Raw genomic sequence first — 23,495 nt, forward strand, 5'->3', positions numbered from 1 at the left:
ATGTGAATTTTTAAAAATAAGTGAATTACTTACCAAGGTAGCACCAATGTTTCCGCAACATTTGGGCCAGTCCTTTTAGTTTCATTTCAAACCAGTGGGAAGTCAAAGGAGATACAAATCCTCTTCCATTATTACCTCTTCACATTGCTTGAGTCTTGGCCATAACCATACTGCACAGGCTTCTGCAGTACTAGGAGTCAAGGGCTGATACAACAGACTTCTCACATGACAACCAAGAACCACATTCATTTTGAGGGAACAACAATGACCCACTTGGTTACTCCGATCTGAAGCTCATCTGCTCATGGGTAAGACATCCCAATTCCTCATGTTTCTCCTTCATCTGAAGTGGCTGTGCAGGCATCTCATCATTTCCTATGTTTATAGCAGTAAAACTGTAACATGCTTCAGTCCTCAAAGACCTTCAGATGAAAGACTAATGGACCTCCAGGTTAGCCGTTGCATAAATCAGCTGATTAGCTAAGTTCTTCTGGCAAGGAATTCAGATCTATAAAGTAGACAAGGCTTTGAAGTATTCAGGGATCATGTCATGTCTTCATACCTGGAATTACTAAGGATCCCAGATGTATGGAGCGCCTTACCTGGAGAAAATTGTTCAAATTCCTCCCTTTTAGGGCTCCAGCTTGTATGTGCCTCTCACTTCCCACTCGGAGCCATTTGGTATCAGTATTGTATTTGCAATACATTGCAAGAGGAACACAGGGACATCCGGAACCAACTGTTGGCAAAACATTCATAATCATCATCAAAAGCACTAGAACATTTTTGCTCACTTGGTGTCAATTTCCCAGCCACAGGAATAGGGCTAGTCTGTAATCTGAATGTATTCATTTGTTTGCATGGCTGAAATAGTGAACGCTGCTAAAACGCTGACATGAATGACAGTATTGGCAAGCTGCACTAATGCCAATATTAATTTGAAGTTGAGATGGACCAAAATCTAGGTCTCACTTTATGGGGGGAAGCTGAGAGCCATAGCCAGATACAAACTGTAAAGGTTGGTCTCAGGTCTGCTCTGACTCTGTGATTTTTCTGGCTGAAGTTATGAATGATAGTCTGGAATCACTGGCTTGTAGGTGTCTGAAATACTGGCCTATTCTCTCATTTCACAAGGCTTTTATTTAAGGGCCAAAGGCTTGATCACCCAAATACCCTAGATGCACAAGGCCTGAAATGCAACAGGAGTAAAGTGGCCTATTTGAAAGGCATGTGACAAGCTGTGGAGAGGCTGCACGAGAAGACTTTGAGCAAAGAGAATTTGGGAGCAGAGAGATGGAGGAGTAAAGTATTTTTCATCATTGTTTTATTAATATTTGTGCAAGCAAAAGTTTTTTGGCTAGATTTTCCAGGAAGGAAAAATGCTGCAAACACTCATGTGAATGTTTACTTGCAGCTGAGCATCTTGAGCAACTCTTCGTTTGCTTTGTATAAGCTGCAGCCAACATCTGTGAAGGGTCCTGAGTGTGGAATATATTTGATTCATTCTGAATAATGGACAAATGCATAAAATCAAAGTCTGTTTGCAAATAATTTAGGTATAGTATAAAGAACAGTATTTGCTGAATGAAGATATATGTTTGGAATATATATATAATAGTTTATGTTGAAATTTCTGTCTAATTAGGGCTTGGTGACCAGAAAACTTATTGAGGTAAAATTCCCAATGACTTCAAGAGACTGTAAAATTTAGCCTTCAATGATCAGTCCTGTGAGTGACTTCCTTCATATGCACAAATCCCCAAGGACACTGTCGGTATACAAGAAATAATAATGATCACTTCTACTCTCTGGTTGTTTCTCCCAGGATAGTGGATGTTGTTATGTTTAGGTTTCAGGCATTGCAGGGAAAGCTTGACTGCCCCAAAAACGTTTTCACTGAAAATTAACAAACAAATCAATCAGGAAACATTTCTATTTGCGTGATTTTATTCTTTGATCCTTTTTTCACCATATCTAAAATCTGGAGCCAGGGAAGTGTTCCTTGAAGTTAAAGCTGTCTGACACCAGAAGCTGTGCATATGGTTGATATCCAGTTGAAGTGATGGATATACTAGAGGTGACTGCAGCTGAGAGGTAAGCCCTTTCCTTTACTGCTAAAACACAAGATGGGGTATGTCTGTGGCAGGTTAAATGTCCAGTTAGATTCTCACACTTCATTGCTGATGGCTGTTTTTGTTGTTTTGATACCATGCCACATGAATGAGAGCCAGCAGGATCCAGGAGCTCTTCTTTCTTGGGCAGGCAAGCTGGCCTGGTCTGCATCAAGGTTTGTTTTTGGGGTTCACTAATTCAGGAAAATCTGGTCACGAACTGGCAGGCAAACCTTGTTACCTCTGAGATAATCGGTAATCCCTTTAAAGCCTGAGGGGTGGGGCACACAAAGAAAAAGCAGAATGGAGCAGAAGAGATAGTTTAATCTCCCATCTAATTACAAGGCAGAGCAAATTGCATGACATACTTAATGCCTTATATAGAAAAATAATTAATAATCAAGTAGGAAGCTGCTGCCTGGCTAGTCTGATAATGCAGTGTGGGAGTCAGGCACTCCACTTCAGCACCTGGATTCATGAAAAAGCAGGAGACTGTCCAAGCCATTGGGTAAGCCATATACTTAACATGTTAAGTCTGTTCAACATCACTGCTAAGTTAGCCAGTCTAAAAACACACACAGAGTACAGCCTAATCCTTCTACTTTGCCCTGCACTAGATAGGAGCTGCATTTCCCTAGTTCTGCTCCATCTCAGTTTGGATCTCCTGCTAGGCTATATCAGTAAAATGGCAGCTCCCATTGAGAGAGGCCAGAGCACCATTCATAGCTGTGGAGACGGAGAAAGTGACCACAACCAGTGTTTCTAAAAGCTGTTTTGTTCCAATTTAGTGTGTGGTAAGATAGACGCCTTTTCTTATTTAGTAACTATTTGTCTGAGTGAAGTTTTATAACTAATCGCAGCAGCTTCCCTATAATAATTAGCTTCCTCTGGCCTGCTCACATAATGGGTTTCAGCTTCACTGAGACCAGCTATCTTCCAATTTAAGAGGTGGTTAGTGGTTAACATCTCATGAGCTCATGGCATTTTATCTTCTCCTTCTAACTTCCTTTAGGCCAAATTGTTACTGCTGCTACAGAGCCTCCCTCTCCTGCCCTGGGATGTACCTGGCATTCTGGCTCTGGAGCTTCTCTCCTTTCTCCTGTTTGTAAAAGGGTAATGACTGGAGTTTCTAGATTCTTTTTGAGTGCCTGCTTAGTGGCTCTCACATTAGCTTGGTCCAATTAACATTATTTTGCACCAGGCTGGAACAAGATAGTTAAAGGGGAATAACAACAGGAGCCAAGTGGCTTTGATTAGTAGGCTGTGAACAGGCTTCCAGGGACTTTCCATGGACAATTGGTGAAACTTTTTGAAAAATATTCTAATGCCTTGAATTTCCATCTTTGCAAATGCTCCAGTAGTGAAAAGCATTGAAAGGGCCAGAAACAGTTCACAGCTTGCCCAGCACCGGCCAAATGTCAGACTCAGTTGTGGATCATGTGTTGCTAACACATGCTTTATCCTTGGCCTCTTTGTACCTGGGGTGTGAAGTATGGAGCGCAGGGCCACCTTCAAGCCAAGCAGAAGCTTGCAAACCACCCACCATTATAGTGTCATGCGCACCCCTTCCCCAGAGACCTCCCTATAGCCTGCAGATGGGGACAAGTGGAGACAGTTTGCAGGAAGGGGGAGATGTGCACCATCTAGGGTTGCCAGGTGGTTTAACCAAAAATACCAAACACCCTCCCCTCTCCAAAAAAAACCCACCAGGGGAAAAATTCTGTTGAGGAAAAAAAATGGGGGAGACCAAAGTTGCTGAGAAAAAAACCAGCATGGCCCGTTTAAGAAATTCTTTTGAGGCTTTTTGGCCCTAACAGGCTGCTGGCAGCTATCTGCCATCTTGTCTTCTTGCTCCGGGCCGGACAGCTGCCCTGCGGAACCTGGTAAGCACCTGGGATTTTCATCTCCTGGCCAGGAAAAAATCAGAAAATACTGGACATTTTAGGTGTCCGGTATTTTCTGCATTTTTTTTTTTTACCGGACAGGAGGTGAAACTACCGGACTATCTCGATCAATACCGGATTCCTGGCAACCCTACCTGCTCCACTCTGTACCTCTGTGCCGCCTTCTCCCGGCCCTTTGAGTGCAGCTTCTCAGTGGTGGTGGGAAGCAGAACACCCCAGCCCCGGGGTCCTTTTCTTTCCACCGCCACAGAGAAGCAAGGCACAGCAAGCCAGGAGGGCAGCGCAGCAGGCTGCTGGGTTGCTCCAGCTCCCACCACCCACGTGGTAAGTGTGTGTGGGAGAGACCTCTGCTGCACCAGGCCCACTAGTAAGACTCAGGGGTGTGTTGCTAGGGGAGGGGCTGGGGCTACAGGAAGGGGTGGAGCAGGGGCAGGGTGGGGCGTACAGTGGGGGGAGGGGGTTTGCTCCATGCCTGGGGTACTGAGGGGGTTGCCCAAGATCCCACCCTCTCCTTGGGATGGTTCTGGGTACATGTTCTCCCTGTGGAACAATTTGTTGGAAACTTTATAGGGGAACTTAGTGATACTCTATGTGAGGGGCCAAGCAGGCCCCATGTTATTAAGACTTGCCACTAAGAGTTGGTACAAAAAGCAGCATGAGCCAAATCTTCCTTTTCTTTTCTCATGCTACTGTTCCTGTTGGCCATAAAAGGAGCAGGACAGTGGTAGGGATGTTAATGCTTGCAGGGAGAATAGCTTGGTGAGAAAGGTATGTATGGTTTGGCTCTATTTAAATTAAAGAGAATCTGCAGCATGGAATGTCCACATAGGGTATGTGAGTGGGATCCTACAAGGGCCCATGCCAGCCTCACAAGGCCTTTGGCTTGTATTGAGCAGCCTGGGATGCCTCTTGATCATGATAGTACCTGGAGAACAAGTCTCTACAGAACTGACGTTGCTGTGTGCTGTGGAAAAACCCTCTGCTTGCTGCTCCTGGAGGCTCAGCATTGTGCAATGGGTTCTCCCTTGCCAAGAGACTCTGGACTGTAAAGCTGATACTGTAATTATTGCATGATTGTGTGGCAGCATCTTGGAATGCAGATTCAGGATATAGGAACCAACACCCCTCCCGCCCCCGTGTCTCCAAGGAGACCGATGGAAATAGCAGGCCTGTACAGAATGGCTGCATCCCCCAGGGACTGGGATGGCCCTCCATCGGGAGAGGTTGTTCTAGGACGAGGCGGAAGGGCAGAGCTCTGTGCCTGCAGGAAGGGACGTGGCCTGGTAAAGGGCAGCATCCCCTCAGGGACAGCGGCTGCTTGCTCTGTGGCACAGCAACCACAGCAGGAAGAGTGAGGGGGGGAAGGGGTTTGTAATGGGGTGAGCCTGCTGGAAAATACAGGTTAGCTGCAAAGAGCCAGCCACAGAATGCCTGGAGGCAGAAGGAACAATGGCTCTCTGGGATCAACCATGCACAAGTAATAACAAGACTAATGTAAATACTAATGCCAGTATTTACAAAGCGCTTCTCCCCTGGCTGAAGCATTCCCAGTGCCACACAGTAAAAATATAAAGATCTTGCATGCTGGTCATTGTCAAATCCTCCCCAAGCAATGACTCATTCATACTCTCAGCTCCCTGGGGAGGCAGGTGGATGGTAGCACCCCCTTTTGCAGGCTGAGAGGAAGTGAGTGGCCCACAGGGAGTCAGTGAATGAGAGGAGAGAGGACACCAGGACAGCCTGGTCCCCAGTCCAGCACTCAGGCAGTATCACTAAACAACATTCACTCAGTATCAGAATGATGACAGAAAGAGCAAATCATATGCTGTAGATCCCAGAAAAAGCAAGATCATTCCATGGGACATACAGGACTGGCAGATCTATTGCATGTGATGTATATGGGCACCAGGAGAGCATGGGTGTGAAATCCAGAGTAGCAGAAGATGTAAAACAGAACTGTGAAAAACCTTCCTTCCCAATGCTTGAGGATTTCCAAATGTCATGTGGGGAATCTAGGCTCCTTTCCTGCTTGAGGAATGTCTGTAGGCATAGCCCAGGGCTGCCAGTTGATTCACTGTTCAAGTTTGGTCCCTGGAGGTTTTCTCCATGATATCCCCTTGCCTGCCACTATGCCCTGCTCAACAAACTGATCGTGAGCAGTTTGTGGAGTCTAGTCATTCTTCTAAATGACAGCTGCGCTGCTTAGTTCTGATTGGTCTCAAGTGCCACATAATATGGCTTCTGTTCCTTGATTGGCTGAGTACAATCAGGAGAAGCGCCTGAGGATTTCAGTCCCTTGGGAGATGGAACAGAATTCTGGGGTTTTAGAACTTTTGGGAATGTTTTCTTTCTAGGTCCTAAATACCTGGTCCACAGCATCTTTCCTAGCTTCATTAGACAACTGTCAGGTTTATTGGCTGAGTGCTAAGTTTGCATTTAATTTTCTTTCATCACAGTCACACAATGTAACTTCATGCATGTGCCTGGTTCTAGATGTAACAGATCTGGGAGGACGTCTGTCTGGCTCACTTAGTGATCTATTTAAAATTGACTTTTTTATGAATATTCATGCAGATGACAAAGAGAAGGGATGTTTGAGGAAAGGTGTTTATTTGGGGGGGGGGGGAGGAGAGACATTGGAATAGGCCTCAAGACATCTGAGTTCAGTTCCCAGTTCTGCCACAGATTTTCCATGATACCTTGGGCAAATCCCTCAATCTCCCTGAGCCCTCAATTCCCAAGCTATAAAATGGGTATAATAATAAATCCTTTATCCTCACTTTGGTGTTTTCACATTGGGCAGGGATTATCTTTTACTGTGTGCAAATACAGTGACTACTAGAATGAGGTCCTGGAGTTCATGCTGGAAGTTCTAATATAATATAAATAATAACAATAGGTGAGTTTGCAATTCACTTTTTGTACCAGCTTTTGTGTTAGTAAAACTCATCTGTGGCAAATGTTTGGTGATCCCCACCTGGTATAAAGGGAACATCCAGCAAGTGAAAATCACATTACAAGCAAATGCAAATGAGACTCCTTAATTGATGTGTCATGGTTCAGGGCAACTGCATTTGTACTAGTCCAACAAGAGCACCCAGTCTAGGTACTAGGTTTCCTGACCATTGGTCATTGCCTTTCTTGGGTGGAGAAACACATCTTTCTCCCTTCTGACTGGTATTTCCAAGGTGAATCATTCCATGCCTGTCCCGTGACCTCCCCAGCAAAAAACACATTGCCTAAGCAGGCTTCTTTTGTTTTCTTTTCTGAGACAGTTAATAGTATAATACCTCAGTTACTCTTCCACGTGAAGCAGTCTAAGCAAGCCATTTTATTCTTAGGTAAATGCATTACAGAGAAAACATGTTAACAACTATACTTGAGCTAACACATGTGCCAATAAGCTTATCAGAGACCCCCAACTCCAGGTTGGGCTCTGGCAAGTGGGCAGTCCTTCAATTCCCACCCAATGGTTTTCCTGTGATTTGCATTTCGTACCACCCATTTGCTCAGAACAAAATCACAGTCTTATGGTGACACAGTAGACTAAAGCTCTTCCAACCCTTCCTTAACGATTGGGGCCCACGTGGAGTGGAAGTTCTGTCCATTTGCTAGAAGAAAGTCAGATGTCAGTTTACAACCAGGCTATTAAACTAAGATCCTTTTTGTGTCACGAGAAGTCTACTTTGAACCAGGTTAGCCGAACCTTTTCAGGAGATGTTGCTTTTCAGTAGATGTTGCAATCTGAGTGACTTTGACTAATCAGCCCCGCATTCTGCTCCTGGAAAAGGTATATGGAAACAACATACATACACACAGACAATTGTGTTTTTAATACAATGGACCCTAAGGGTGACTCATCTGAGGAAGTGGGTTTATATATATATATATTGATAGTCTGTAAGGTGCTACAGGGCTGCTCTTTTTTTTTTTTAAATTCAGTCAAGTTCATCCAGAATACTGCAGGAAATGATGCCCTGTTTGTCACATGGAGCATTTGTTTCCCACACAAATTGGTGTGGGCAGAATCCAACATGTGTCATTAAATGTTAAGCCTTTGGCTTGGCCTGAGTGAGGCTTTCATGACAAAGCCGGCACCTTGAGCCAACGCTGCATTCACCACAGGATGGATAAGATTTCCATCTCTACCTACTCTGCATAAACATTGGGGTTTTGGAGGACTCAAGTTTACTGCTGATTCGGTGCTCTGAGGTCCCTAGTTTGTGGCTGAAAGTTTGGCAAGAGGAGAGATTTGGGGGAAGAAAAGGCCCTTGTGGAGTGATTTATGCATTTTGTGTCTGAGCGTGTCGTCGCCTGGCCTATTGCTTTATTACAGCATGGCAATCCCTGGTTTCCCATCTCTCGCCTCCTCCCACTGCATGAGAACAGCTGGATGCAACCAAATTTTCATTTGCCTTTGAAGAACGAGTGGGTCCTATAGCCAGCAAAAACATTTACTGAGAAAATAGTAATAGATCTGTTTCCCTCTGTCAGTGAAAGGACAGGAGCGCTGATGTTGACATTTCTTAAACAAGATTCAGCAATTACTGCCTTTAAAATAAGCACCAGGAATGTTAGCAAACTAGAAGGGCATCACACATCCAGCAGCTGTTCTGACACAGCCTGGATTTGTGGGGAAGGCCTTTTGCATCCTTGTGAGTACTAGGCTTTGAAAAGTCTTTTGAAGGGTGTTCCCTCCTCTGGAACCAGTGGTTCTGGGCAGTGGTTTTCCCCTAACAGAAGACATTTTCTTTTTACCATAATGTCACTTCTGAGGAATTATTACTAAGCATAACCTATCCTGTGTCTTGAAAAACTTGTCCCTGCATTAAACCTCTTTCTTTCATCTTAAAGAACTTCTAATTTTAACCTGCTGGTCCAGCTGAGACTTTCCTCAGTAATACGTGCATAGGAACTCATTCAGGGGTGGGGAATCAGCAAGAGTAATGTGTGAAAAAGAAATATTAGAGTAATGATTTTGGCAACAGATGCTGCAAATCCATAACCATTATACAAAAGAAGAAAAGACACTTCTTATATGAACTGTGCCTACTCCTTGGACTTTCTCTGCCTTGATCTCTAGACTGCGTCTAGACTGGCAAGTTTTTCCGCAAAAGCACCTGCTTTTGCGGAAAAACTTGCGAGCTGTCTACACTGGCCACTTGAATTTCCGCAAGAACACTGATGATCTCATGTAAGATTGTCAGTGTTCTTGCGGAAATGCTATGCTGCTCCCATTCGAGCAAAAGCCCTCTTGCGCAAGTGCTTTTGCACAAGAGGGCCAGTGTAGACAACATGGTATTGTTTTGCGCAAAAAAGCCCCAATCGCAAAAATGGCGATCGGGGCTTTCTTGCACAAAACCACATCTAGATTGGCACGGATGCTTTTCTGCAAAAAGTGCTCTTGCGGAATAGCATCCATGCCAATCTAGACGCTCTTTTCCGCAAATGCTTTTAACGGAAAAGTTTTAACAGAAAATCATGCCAGTCTAGACGTAGCCTAAGACTTTTGTGATACAGAAGAACCTCAGAGCTACAAACACCAGTCAGCTGAACTGACAGTCAACCACATTTGGAACTGGAATTGCTCAATCAGGCAGCAGCAGAACTCCCTGCCCTCCCAAAAAAGAGCAGCAAATACAGGGCAGTGCTGTGTTAAATGTAAAGTACTAGAAAATAAAAGGAAAGCAGTATTTTTCTTCTGCATAGTAAAGTTTCAAAGCTGTATTAAATCAATGTTCAGTAGTCAGCTTTTGAGGGAACAGCCATAACATTTTGTTCATGGGTGCAAGCATTTCAGAGTTACGAACAACCTCTCTTCCCGACGTGTCTGTAACTTTTAGGTTCTACTGTAAAAACTTCATTTTCTGCATGAGATATGAGTATGAGAAGTTCCCCTGGGTTCCGTCATGCCCCACGAGATGGTATTTACTTTCTATGTCTCTCATTACTGTTTCTCGTTTCTCTAAGTTGCTTAACTAGACATTCGGCACCAAAATGCCTGCATGCTCACCCGCCTTAAACCACATTGTTCTCTCGGCTCTTGAACTGTGTGTCTGAGTCAGCCAAACACTGTGCCAGCCACGGCAGCTGCCCACTCTCCCTTGAAAAGTCTTTGGGCTGCAGTGGTGAAGGATCTGTGGGAATGGAATGTCCTGTGGCTTGGACTATGTTCTGTCTGCCTCCTTTTAGGCCCCAACGCCACTGGATTTATGATCAGGGTTCTTCTCCATCTGTATGGATTAAGAGGTAGCTGACATCTTCAGCAGCTGCTGGGCACTCCCAGGGAAGCTGCATTTCAACATCTTCTTTAGTTCACTGTTTCATTCCTGACAAGATTCAACTCCTTCCAACTATGGGTTCTTTCTACAGGGAGCTGAAGTGTGGGAATGAACATGGCAGAGGAAGAGATGGTATTGTTTTTAACTTTGGGAGGCTGCCCATGAGAATAGGAACTTGCCTCTAGCCTTCGCTCACTGGTGCCCCTTCTTCACCCCTTTTTCTGTCAGAGTTGCCATATTTTGCTCTTGTTTTCTTTAGATTTACACAAGAGGCAGCAATGTGGCTATGCTTGCGTTTCCTTGACTCTGAAGAACTAACTGCATGTGAAAGGAACATCATTTTCTTTCTTTTTATCGGGGAGGGAAGAACTGTGGGGTGAACTTGTTTTTTTGTGAAATTAAGGACTGATAGCACTGACCAGAGCCACAGTGGAGTTAGATGCTATGCAAAGTTCCCCTCCACAGCTTTGCTAATTCACTCTGTCACTGAACTCCTTGCTACCTTGGGATCTTCCCCACAGCATCCTTCCATCCTCCCTTATCATGCATTGCACTATGCCATCCTCAGATGTCTTTGCTAATCATGTCATGGTAGTCAAACACTGGAATAAATTGCCCAGGGAGGTTGTAGAATCTCCATCTGTGGAGATATTTAAGAGTAGGTTAGATAAATGTCTATCAGGGATGGTCTAGACAGTATTTGGTCCTGCCATGAGGGCAGGGAACTGGACTCGATGACCTCTCGAGGTCCCTTCCAGTCCTAGTATTCTATGATTCTATGCCGAATTGAATTAAATTGGGCAGGAGTCCCATGATGTAGAGAAGGGTCCAGAAAGCATGGAGGTGAGATACAGAACATTTATTCCATTTGTGGCATGAAACAGTATTTGAACTAGGGTCTTATTTTTGATTGAGCCCTGGCCTGAAACCAGGGGCGTAGTCCAGTCTTTGTGATTCTGAGTTGGCACTTCCCTAATTTCCCCTTGCAGTGAGAGGGTTTCTCTCTCCTTTCATGCCCAAAACCCAACATTTCAGACGACTCCAATGCTTACAGAGCACACAATAAAGGAAGGGGTTAGAAAATTAGGTTTTAGAAATGAGGAGCAGAACAGGGATTTAATTCCTGACATCAGAGATAAGAAAAGGAGACCGAAGAAGAATTTCTGATATATTAAGACCTCCCCACTTGACCCTGGGCTAAAGGAGGAAACAGCTGAATAAAGTGAAAACTGCCAAGTGACCAAGTTGCTTTTCTTCTTTTTATACTCCTCCATGACACTAGCTGGGATTCCTTTATTAAGCACTTGCTTTGGAGCTTCTTCCAGTTTCATAAGGCAGCTCTTCCCTTAAAGGGATATACCTGACTAGTTTGGATTAAATTAATCATACAAGGTGGGAGACCTCTAGGAACAGCTGGATCACAGGACAACAAATCTGTTGTACAGATTTTGGAATCCCAAATACAAAAGAGAAGCCTGAACCTGCCAGGTGGGGATACCATGGCAGTGTTACAGCTTTAGTGCCCTGAGTCCAAACAGTCACTGGCAGTTACCTGAGATAAATTGCCTGTGCCTCCCCACCCAGGCCACCCTGCCTGGGAAGGGCGATATTGCAGCAAAGTTGATGTAAACAAAAGTTATGTTTGGTATTCACATCACAGTAGGTGTGGGACATCTAAAGTGCCGCTCACTAAAGCGCTCCAGGGAGAATTGCCTGTTTGCACGCACGTGTGCATTTTTGGGTGTGTTGTAGACAAAGTAATGTATAAGCGCTATTCTTTCTGACAGGAGCAAACTGGCTAAGGGAAGAAAACCATTGCTTTTCCCTGGGGTTTTTCCACTGGTTTCAATGGTGTTACACCAGGGGTTGATTTGGCCTGCTATGTCACCTTCTTTCTCCCTTCTACATAGATCTGCTGGAGGAACAGACCAGAATAGGCCTGTGATGTGCTTATATCTTTAGTGCCAGAGTGTTTTTCATTTGTTTCTTTTGGATTATTTTAAGGACCTGGAGGTCACTGTGTCCTTGAATAGCAGCAAGAGAAGGCAAGAACAACGTGTATGTTATGCTCATGTGAACAGCAGAGGGAAATACAGAGTTAAGGTTAGAGAAGAGATAGACATTAGTATCTGCTGCAATATTGTTACCAGTGAGGTAGGGTTCAGTTTATGACTGGTTTACACTGGGGGGCAAAGCTGAACTAAGGTACGCAACTCCAGCTATGTAAATAGCGTAGCTGGAGTCAATATACCTTAGTTCGATTTACTGTGGCATTCCCACTGCGGGAGAAAGTCTCCCAGGGTACGTCTACAATACAGCGCTAGTTCGAACTAACTTAGTTCTAATTAGTTAATTCGAACTAAGCTAATTCGAACTAACGCGTCTAAAACTAAAAACTAGTTCGAATTAGCGTTTTGCTAATTCGAACTAGCAAGTCCACATTGAGTGGACTCTGAACAGGGCTTAAGGATGGCCGGAAGCAGTGCCGGCAGGGCATCAGAGGAGGACTTAGAGCATGGAGATGCTGTCTCAGGCTAGCCGAGGGCTGCGCTTAAAGGGTCCCGACCCCCACCCCGGACACACAGTTCTAAGGGGTGCCCCGCTTGCAAAGAAGTTCTGGCTTGGAGTGCCCGGAGTACCCACACTGGGCACATCACACCACTCGGCCATCAGCCCGGCTGCACTTGCCGCAGGCTGCCATCTGGGGAGAGGGGGCAATCGGGGGGCTGCAGGAGAGCTTCCACCCCCAGAAGCCTGCAGAGCCAGCCCAGTCCTCCCCATCGGGGGCTCGTACCCCATTCCTCCCACACCTCCTTCCACTTACCCTTCCCTAGCCCCCCTTCTTATTGATGTACAAAATAAAGATAACGTTTCTTCCAACATTGACTCTGTCTTTATTGAACAAAACTGGGGGAGACTGGGAAAAGGAGGTGGGAGAGGGGAAGAGAAAGGCTGGGAGAGGGGAGGGCAACTAACATGATCAGGGGTTGGGAACAGGTCCCAGATGAAGAGAGGCTACAGAGACTGGGACTGTTCAGCTTAGAAAAGAGGAGATGGAGAGGGGACAGAATAGAGGTCTCTAAAAGCAGGGGTTGGGTGGAGAGGGTGCATTCATAAAAGTTCTTCATGAGTTCCCCTAAAGAAGGACTAGAGGACACCAAAGGAAAGGAATGGGTAGCAGGCTTGAAACTAGTAAGAGATAGTTGTTGTTCTTCCCAAAGCAAATAGTTAACCTGCGGAACTCCTTGCTGCAGGAGGCTGTGAAGGCTACAACTAGAACAGAGTTGAAAGGGAAGTGACATCAAGTCATGGAGGTTGGGTCCATGGAGTAGTCTTAGCCAGGGGGTAGGAGTGGTGTCCCTGCCCAAAGTTTGTGGAAGGCTGGAGAGGGATGGCACAAGACAAATGGCTTGGTCACTGTCTTCAGTCCATCCCCTCCAGGGTCCCTAGGGTTGGCCGCTGTCAGCAGACAGGCTACTGGGCTAGATGGACCTTTGGTCTGACCCAGGATGGCCATTGTAAGCTCAGGGCTCAGGGTCGGGGGTCTCAGTGGACCCCCTTGATTTTCATGCACACCTGCTCCTGGGTGGCCAGGCTGGCAGTTCTCCTGCCCTAGACGGCCACTTTCCTGTGCCTAGTGCGGAGATCGTGGACGAGGTCCACGATGTCCGCACTAGCCCAGGCAGGTACCCGCCTCTTGCGGTCCAGGGCAAGCTCCCGGGAGCCGCCAGCCGGGTCCCGGGAAGAGGGGGTGGGCTGGGGGACATCGGGTGGGTGGCTCGAGCTGTGCCAGGTGCAGGGTCTGCTGGCTGGGTGCTGGCAGGCTTGCACCTGGCACTGGCACCGTAGCCAGCCCGTGCCCCTTTAAGAGGTCCGGGGCCGGGAAGGGGGCATAGAATTTCCCTGGTGTTGGCCAGAGTGGCCACCAGGGAAACCTGGGGAGGACTAGCCTCCCACTAGTTCGAATTAAGGGGCTACACACCCCTTCATTCGAACTAGCTAGTTCGAACTAGGCTTAATCCTCGTAAAATGAGGTTTTTCTAGTTCGAACTAAGCGCTCCGCTAGTTCGATTCAAATTCGAACTAGCGGAGCGCTAGTGTAGCGCCTGTTAAAGTTAGTTCGAACTAACGTCCGTTAGTTCGAACTAACTTTGTAGTGTAGACATACCCCCATTGACTCCCCTTACTCCTTGTGACCTGATAGAGTGCCACAGTCAACGGGAGCGTGATCAGCAGTTGATTTAGCACATCCTTACTAGACCCACTAAATTGACTCCCAGGAGATTGATCTCCGCAGTGTCAATCACCTGGTGAGTGTAGACAAAGCCTTAGTGAAGCAAGATTACTGTTCCTCCTTTCTCCACCATGGGGACTGTGGGTGTCCCCAGGCCCCTCAGTTGTGCACTTGGGCTACTTGGAAAGATCCTTGAAGCCTGAAGCATTTTTCCTGGTTCCCGCATGGCAGATCACAGTGCTTGGACAGTGCTGACTTCATTATACGTGGGCCCTCCAAGACACAAGCTGAGATCTGGACCTAGAAGTCGGGGGCTACAGTCAAATGTGTGTGGCATAGTGAGTCAGCAGGCAGCTCCCGATAGCATTCACAGAGCATGTCCAGAAGGACAGAGTTGTGGGGCTATTGGCAGTAGAAAAAGGGACAGGAGAGAGAAACTGCCCCCTGGTCTCCACCTGCTTTCTAATTCCCCCTACTCTGCCTCTCTTCTGTGCTGCCCTGGGATCTCCCTCCTAATCGTCCCCTCATTTCCTCACTTCACATCCCTACTTCTTCCCTCCTCACATTTCAAATAGTTAAAGAAGCACTCAGGTGTGGCCTGTCTGCCTCTCCGTAGATGGAGACAGAAGGGACCACATTTGGTCTGTGCTGTGACCCTGTGCTCCCAATTGCAATACTTTAGTTTCGGGAGCGACTGGGCCAAACTGCCCTTCAAGTGAGATATGGGGTTTTGTGAGTCACTGTGAGACAGTCCTAAGAGTCTGGAACTATTGGGTGAGTTACTTCAAGCCCAGTCCCCTGGGAAACTTCCTCATGGCTCTCCTTGCCAAACAGACCCATTTCCCTCTGCTCCTTAGCAGTTACAACTAGGAACAGGAAAAAGCATTCAGCCTCCTTTCTAAGACTCTGAAAGATCTTGGGATCAAACTTCAAACAAGATCTTTATCCAGTTTGGCATCTCACCAACATCTACCCACCCATGTCAAGATCTGCCATTCAGAGCGGCTCCTCAGCCTCTGAAACAAAGCTTAGGCTGCCCTATAACTAGAAAAAAACAAGGGAGGTTCTTTCAGTAACTGTGCCTTGAAAAAAAATCCCACAGAACAGAAAGTTCTTATACTCCAGCAAATGGGACCCCCAAACAGCTCTAGTCTGGCCTAGCTATATCGCTTGTATATGAGTCTCAGTTAGATTTTGTGCTCCTCGGGGCAAGGCCCTTGTCTTCTGTGTGCTTGGAAAGGACCATGTACATATAGATGCTCTACAGCTAGCAAAGGGGGAAATGAAGTAACAGAAGGAGAGCAGAGGAACAAGAGAGTCAGAATGTGGTAGCAGAGTAAGTTAATCCATGAAATGAGGGAGACAGCGAGGGAGCTGTAATTAGGACAGGTTTAGTATGCATGAATTTTGCTGGGTTTGCAGCAGGAGACTTGCCCGGCAGCTGCAGAAATGATTTATTACATGCTTACTACATTTGCCCTGTAGGAAGGTAAATAAAATGTACACACTGTCCCATTTATGCCAACAATCAAGGGGATGTGACCTAATTTCTATTTTACTAAAATGTTTTGCTCCCCAAGATTGGACTCCTGGGAGGTGCCGAACTTCTCAGTTTCCCCACCAAAGCCAGAGGCAGACACCCTAGATAAATTTATCTCCCCCACTCTTGTTGTCAGAAATGTTTTTCAAACTGCACATTTAGCACTTAAATCCCCTTGAATTAGGCCCTCTGCTCAGCCTGCTCCTTCCAGCCTGGACCCTCCTGCTCCCCAAGTGCCACTGAACTGTGACACCATGGAGATTATGTGAGGTAGCAGGCCAGGCACCAGCACTGGAGTGAAAGCAAATCCACTCGGCACCATCTGCGTGTCGGATTAGACTGATGCTCTTCCTGTCACGGTTAGATGAGAGGGAGACAAACAGTAACAAAGAGGGAGCAGTAGCCTCCTCCTCCTCCAGGTTCACTGCTTCTTGAGTTCACTTCTCTCTGCTCACCCAGGGTATGTCTACACTACAAAGTTTTTTCAGAAAAACCACCGTTTTTCCAAAAAACCCTTCAATTACGTCCACATGGCAGTCGCGTTCTTCCGAAAGTAAATTGAAAGAACAGAGGGGTTTTTCTGGCATTGGTAATCCTCTTTCTACAAGGAAGAAGCTTTTTTCCGAAAGAGCTCTTTTGGAAAATGGTGTGTGTGGACGGGGAAGAGAAAGTTCTTTCGGAAGAAGAGGAAAGAGGAAAAAGCACAGGTGCCCTAGGCTATGTCTAGACTGCAAGCCTCTTTCGAAAGAGAGCGTCTAGACTGCATGTTGAACTTTCGAAAAAGCGGCTTGCTTTTTCGAAAGAAAGCATCCAGTGAGTCTGGATGCTCTCTTTCGAAGAAGCCCTATTTACATTCAAGAATGCCTTCTTTCGAAAGAGGAACTTTCGAAAGAAGGCGTTCTTCCTCGTAAATTGTGGTTTACCGTCATCGAAAGAAAAGCCGTGTTCTTTTGATTTAATTTCGAAAGAACGCGGCTGCAGTCTAGACGCAGGTGAGGTTTTTTCGAAAAAAGGCTACTTTTTTCGAAAAAACCCCTGAGTGGACACAGCCTTAGTGGCCACTCTGCCCATAGTAATCACAGCTTACATGCGAGATAGAGTCCATTCATTGTGGATGCTATCTTTTGAAAAAGCAGATTGCTTTTTTTGATGCACTTTCGCAGTGTGGATGCTCTCTTTCAGAAGAAGTTTTTTTGGAAGATCTCTTCCGGAAAAGCTTCTTCCGAAAGAAGCCTGCAGTCTAGACATAGCCCCAGTGGGTATCTCCCCATCTATCTGATCCCTAGCTCCCAGTGGGGATAAGGGCCCTCTTTGTCCAACATGGCTCTGGCTGCTAGGGAGGTACAGGCTGTGGGTGATGGGGGAAGGGTCTTATAGGTCTCTCTCATCCAGCTGCACTTGGCCCCTAAGGGAGAGTATAGGAGTACAGGTCTCCTTCACCCAGCTGACTGCTGGGACCCTGAGAGGATACAGACCCTGCTTGCTCGTCCAAGACTTAGGGTTGCCACATCTCAGGTACAAAAAAAAAACAGGGAAATTGAGATAATCTTGGGCCCATCAAACTGGAGAGCTGGTGGCGTGTTCTGAGCACCCCTACAGATTTGCCAGGACGGCTAGCTCGGAAAAGTGACAATCCTGGCAAAACCAGGATGGGTGATGGCCCTTCTGGGCACACAATGCACTACTAGGGAAAAGTGTCAATCAATCAGAGAACAGAAACAATACCACGTGGCTAGCCAAGACCACAAATATTCGAATATAATGTATCACTGGGTGCTGGTTAACAAGAGAGCTAAAAATGCATTTTTTCAGGAGTGAAGTTGAAGCCCTTGGGGGAAAGTAATAACCAGTGGGCCATCAACATTTTCTTCAAACCAAAATTAATAATAGACTTTAAACAGCTAATCACAGGAAACATTTTCCACTATTTGCTGGGCTCTGTGTGTGTGTGTGTGTTTCTGCTGCAAACATACTGGTGCTTTAAAGAACAGGGCCTTGTGTTTGGGCAGATTGTCTGGAGGGGAGTTAGAAGAGTGACAACTGTGCTTGTTAAGAGAGTACTTTTGGATCAGGAGACGTGGAAGCATTCTCAAAGCAGCTCAGGCTAGTTTTCGCTGATCTCTTTTCACAGAAGGTTCTCTTTCTCCCCACAGAGTATAGAGTAACAACACATTCAACTGGTTGGACACAGGAGGGAAATATTACATATTCAGAACAAATTTTCATTGGCTGAGCTGGGATCCTGAGGACAGGACACTGTTACCTAGCAACGACTGAACGATGCAGGCTTTACAATTAACCCATTTGTGCTTGATGTCACCTACACCTCAGAGGACAGAGTAGGCCTCTCCCCACGCTCCAAGGAATTGTGCCTGTGTCTGAAAAGCAGAAGAGATGCTCAGAGCTGGTGTTATTGACTGGATAATGTCTATACAGCAAACAGCTTAGCAGGTTGCCTGAATCTTTCTTGGCTGGGAGAAGCTCCCCTGGTTTAACAGAGGCCAATACAAATTGGTGCTTGCTCCCTTTTTACTTGGGCTGGCAAACATCATGCCTAGTACTGTGTTACTGGCCGGGGCCAGCCTCACTGTGTTTCCCTCACACTCTTGGCTCTTTGACAACATCATTAAGGTACGTTGTTTAAGAGCAGCTCAGACTTGGCAAAGAGAATCAGAGAAGGCCAGGCACAGTCTGCTCCGGAACCTGCAGCTCTGCATGCCTGTGGGTGGTCCTTGTCAACCCATTCCAGCTAATGGATTCGACAGCACGAGCCCACAGCCCAACGCAAGTGCAAGGGATTCTGTTGATCATTTTTATCTTGCGTGGTCTCACACTGGTGGAAAAATTGCTTCAAAGAAACTCAGAGATTCTCCTTGGCTGGGATTCATGCTTTATGACTCCTTTGCACGGAAATCCCCAGAACAGCTATCTATTTTCCATGGTGCACAATACAGGATGCGCATTAGCTGGATAAATCAGTCTCTCTGTCCCTACTGCAGTATTATAACCTTTGTCAGGACCCTGCAGTGTGTGGAGGTGAGGCAGCTTAGGAGCAGCTTTCAGACTGGAGTCCCTACAGATTTTTAATACTAATGTCAAGTCAAGAGGAGGAGTTAGCCCACAACTCTGCCCTTTGAAAGTTCTTGCAGCAGAGCAGTTGTTCAAACTACAAAGAGCTGTGCTCTACAGGAGCTCAAGGAGGACAAAAGTATCAGAGAGGCAGAGACTGAAGCAGCCATTAACCATCACCTTTTTCTCCCATTTTAAAGTGGATGTAGTGCAGTGAAAAGGTTCTGTCTGACAAACCTAGAGAATGCACTGAGTAGAGGCAGTCTGATTTTGTACTCCCTCTGCCAAGATTGCCCTGACACTGTCCCCCAGCTGAGCATTTACAGTGTCCTTATCATTTGGGAACCAGAACAGGCTCTGTGGGGTGCAAGAAGAGGAGCATTAGTCTCGTTGCTGAGACATAGGTTATGTTTACACCACAGAGGTTTTTTGGAAATACAGCCAGTTTTCTGAAAAAATTTCACTTATGTCCACACTGCAATCACGTTCTTTTGAAAGAAAATCGAAAGAACAGAGGGGTTTTTCCGACGTTGGTAAACCTCTTTCTAAGAGGAAGAAGTCTTTTTCTGAAAGAGCTCTTTTGGAAAAAGGTGAGTGTGGACGGAGTAGAGGGAGTTCTTTCGAAAGAAGAGGAAAGAGGAAAAAGCACAGGTGCCCTGGTGGCCACTCTGACCATAGTAATCACAGCTTACATGTGAGATAGCGTCCATTCAGTGTGGATGCTCTTTCAAAAAAGCAGATCACTTTTTTGATGTGCTTTGGCAGTGTGGATGCTCTCTTTCGGAAGAAGTTTTTTCAGACGCTCTCTTCTGGAAAAGCTTCTTCCGAAAGACGCTTGCAGTCTAGACGTAGCTATAAGTGTGTATGGGGATGTGTGTGATTAGTGCTACAAGTGATGGTGTTTCGGTGATATGGATAACTGTCGTTTAGGAACTGGACTGAGATCTAACTAGTTAATTCACACACTGGACCAGCCAGGATAGTTCAGTCCCTCACCGCCTGGTACTGCCAGAGGATATTGTGAAGACCAATACTTTAACATTGTTCAAAAATGAACTAGATAAAGTCATGTTGGTCCATCAATGTCTATTAGCCAGGATGAATAGGAATGGTATCCCTAGCCTCTGTTTGTCAGAGGCTGGAAATGGGTGACGGGATGGATCAGTTGATGATTACCTGTTCTGTTCACTCCTTCTGGGGCATCTGGCATTGGCCACTGTTGGCAGATACTGGGCTAGATGGACCTTTGGTCTGACCCAGTATGGCCATTCTTATGTTCTTATGTACTGAATTTAAGTTGGTGGCCCAGAGTAGGAAAGTCTTTCCAGCTAGTATTATAATAATCTCCGTGGTGTTCTTTAGTTCTCTCACCCAGCCCTCACCCTAACATGATCTTCATGGACCACATCTTCATTGGCCAGTGTGGGCCACCCATGCCAAATGGCTGCCTGAAGAAGGGTGCTGCATGTGGGAACGCTGCTTCACTGAAGACAGCATGTGAAGGAGAGTCCCCTGCAAAACTTAGGGGACTTTAGGGGGTAGTGAATCTACATACCCAGGTAGGAACAGAGCCAGGATGACTCTAATCTTGGGAAAAGTGCTAGGGGATCTATAACTTCCAGGAGTAGCCAAGTTCTCAGCTTTCCTTCTCATCAAAGATGGCATTTCTTTTCACACAGTACACCCAATGCAGTGTTCCCTGTAATCTGAGCGCTTGGGAGACCACTCAGGAGAGATCCAAATGCCACCCAGCTGATTCGCAGAGCACCCTCAGCGAGGTTCTTGTACCTACTGGTAGGCACATTTGCACATGCCTTGGTGCACATAACAATGTATTCTGCACATGGATGGAAAAGATTAGAGAGAACGTTGCCCCAGTGCCATTTGGAGGCATTGGTTCATTCCTGATGGGGAAATGTGCCATCTGTTCCCAAACACTCCTCCTATCAGCTCCCTCAGTTTTTCCCCACAAATTGTAGTCCAGATAGTAAGTGAATCCTGCTCTGTTTTGCCTGTGAAATCTCATGGGAACGCAGGCTGAGGTGACTGGACGTAGGGGGAGCCCCACTGGGATACCTGAAGGAAAACCAACATTAAGACTCCATGGCACAAAAGAAAAAAAATCCTGAAACCATATGCTCAGATCCAGCTTAGCACAAGTGCCAGGTCCCATAAATAGCCCTGCTGAAACCAGGGGCTGCGAGTGCCTCCTGCCAGCGACCATTCCCGGCCCTGCCTGTGACAGATGGGGAGACTTTAGTGAACGTTTCAGACCCATTCTCTGTTTCACCCTGGACATCTTCTTTGGGGCTGCTCTCGCTGGAGCACGGTGTGTATAGGGGGCAGCATCTCAGAAACACCTCACCCTTTGCAGTTGCCAGAAAGGCCAGAGGTTTGCTTCCCAAATTCACTTTCTTCCTGCACAAGGCCAGATGCTACTCCTGGGATTTCTTGGTTATTCTGTGGAAATTCTCCTGAACTATGGATTCCAGCCCTAAGTGACAGCCTGGATCTCCTCCTTCTGCCTTCCCACAGATGTTTAACTCCTAGCCAGTATGCTATAGATATTGCAGTCATCCCTCCATCACTGAACCCAAAGGGGAGTCATATGGACCCGCTGCAAATGCTTCCATCCCTCAAATATGTCCACCCTTCTCCCCACCTCAGCAGTCACAGAAGAGGGAGCCTAGTGGGTGATTCAGTGCAAAAGTATTTCATATGAAATGTATTAAACAGACTTGCAAGTTCAAGGGCAATGCTGGGACTAGAAACGATGGCTCCATTCCTCTGCTTTAACCAGTCGATATCCTGTCTGCACAACCTACTACTGACCTCCTCCCATCTCTCTTAAATGAGCCCTTGGTGCCCTGAATTTCACAGCACTTTATACAGATAAAATTACATGAAACATTTCCGCGTTCATCTGCCCTGTGTGCTAGACACAGTATTGCCAGGGGTTTGCAGAGATGGGGCTGCTAACCTGGGGAGTCCCTTCACATTCAGTCTCCTATGCTGTAACATGGGACGATTCTCCCCATCAGTCCACATGTACCATTGTTCATGATACATGTGATGGAGGCAGCAGCATGTCTACCAAGCCTGTCTTTTCCAGTGCAATTTCCACTGTCCCCACTAGCATTAAACACATTTTCTCCCTGCTATTGATGAAAAACTTTGTGCGGGTGGAAATGTTTTGACAAGCTCAAGACCCATTTGTGTCTGAATATTGTGCGACCTGGCTACTGACTATCTTCCCTCTCTCTGTGGTATCCTGAATGTAATCTCCCTCCCTCATTCTTTCCTCCCTTGCATGGAGATGGGGAAGACACAGTTGCTTTAGCTTTTGCATTTTCTCCTTCTAGTCACTAGACTCTGCAATTTACCTCCACCCTTCCTTTGCACTAGCATTTGCCCCCAGAGATTACTGGTGAAACCTTATTGCATGACATAAGTTATCTCCTTACTCTCCGAATAAAAGCTTGGGAGAAAAGGCTATGGCTGGACAAGTACTTGAAGGGCCACTGGAAGAAGCATACATTCTTTTCCCTTATGTTTTTAGTTTTACATGTCTCCCAGAAAGGAGCCAGCCACTTGGCTTCCATCAGTCCCTAGCAACCAGCTGGGGAAAAGTGGCAGATTTAAATGCCCCCATTTATCTTGGAGGGAGTGTCAAGTATCAGTGGGGTAGCCGTGTTAGTCTATAAGGTGCCACAGGACTCCTCACCGCTTTTGCAGATTCAGACTAACTGAAGTGTTGGAGCATAAAATGCAAAGGGCTGGGATTAGCATCTGAATACCAGGGCAGGACTATTCCCTGCAGTTGGTTCTCCAGAACTTTGGGTAGTCTTAATAATACCTTATGCCCTGAGACCATCTTTCATCTGAAAATCTCCAAGGCTACGTCTACACTGCAGTTTTGGCACAAAAACAACTGTTTTTGTGCAAAAACTTGCAGCGCGTCCACACGACAAGTGCAAGAAAAAGTACAGTAGATTGTCAGAAGACAGGGCTTTTTGCACAAGAGTTATTCCTCTTTCTATGAGGAATAAGCCTTTTTGCACAAGAGCTCTTGCGCAAAAAGGTGTGTGTGCACGGGGAATAGGGGTTTCTTGCATAAGAAACCTCTATCGGGAAAAGCACAGGTATTCTGATGGCCATTCTGTGAATGGTAATCTGAGTTTCTTGCCAAGAGCATCCATGGCAGTGTGAACGCTCTCTTGTGCAAAAGCACATCTCTTGCACAAAAGCACATGGCAGTGTGGATGCGCTTTTGCACAAGACCTTTTTGTGGAAGATCTCTTCTGCAAAAAATTCTTGCGCAAGAAGCCTGCAGTGTAGACATAGCCCAAGTGTTGC

The 23,495-nt window shown here is 46.2% G+C and overlaps 1 long non-coding RNA gene across 1 annotated transcript in view; it reads right to left on the minus strand.

Moving 5' to 3' along the window:
- Positions 1–2,059: 2,059 nt before the first annotated feature.
- Positions 2,060–23,495, minus strand: part of LOC112546146 (uncharacterized) — a 41,965-nt gene continuing 20,529 nt past the window's right edge. The window contains exon 4 of the long non-coding RNA XR_003089776.2: positions 2,060–2,382. This is a non-coding gene — a long non-coding RNA (uncharacterized LOC112546146). The remainder of the gene's footprint in view (positions 2,383–23,495) is intronic.

The sequence above is a fragment of the Pelodiscus sinensis genome, chromosome 13 (genome assembly GCF_049634645.1).
Source record: "Pelodiscus sinensis isolate JC-2024 chromosome 13, ASM4963464v1, whole genome shotgun sequence".
Lineage (NCBI taxonomy): Eukaryota > Metazoa > Chordata > Testudines > Trionychidae > Pelodiscus > Pelodiscus sinensis.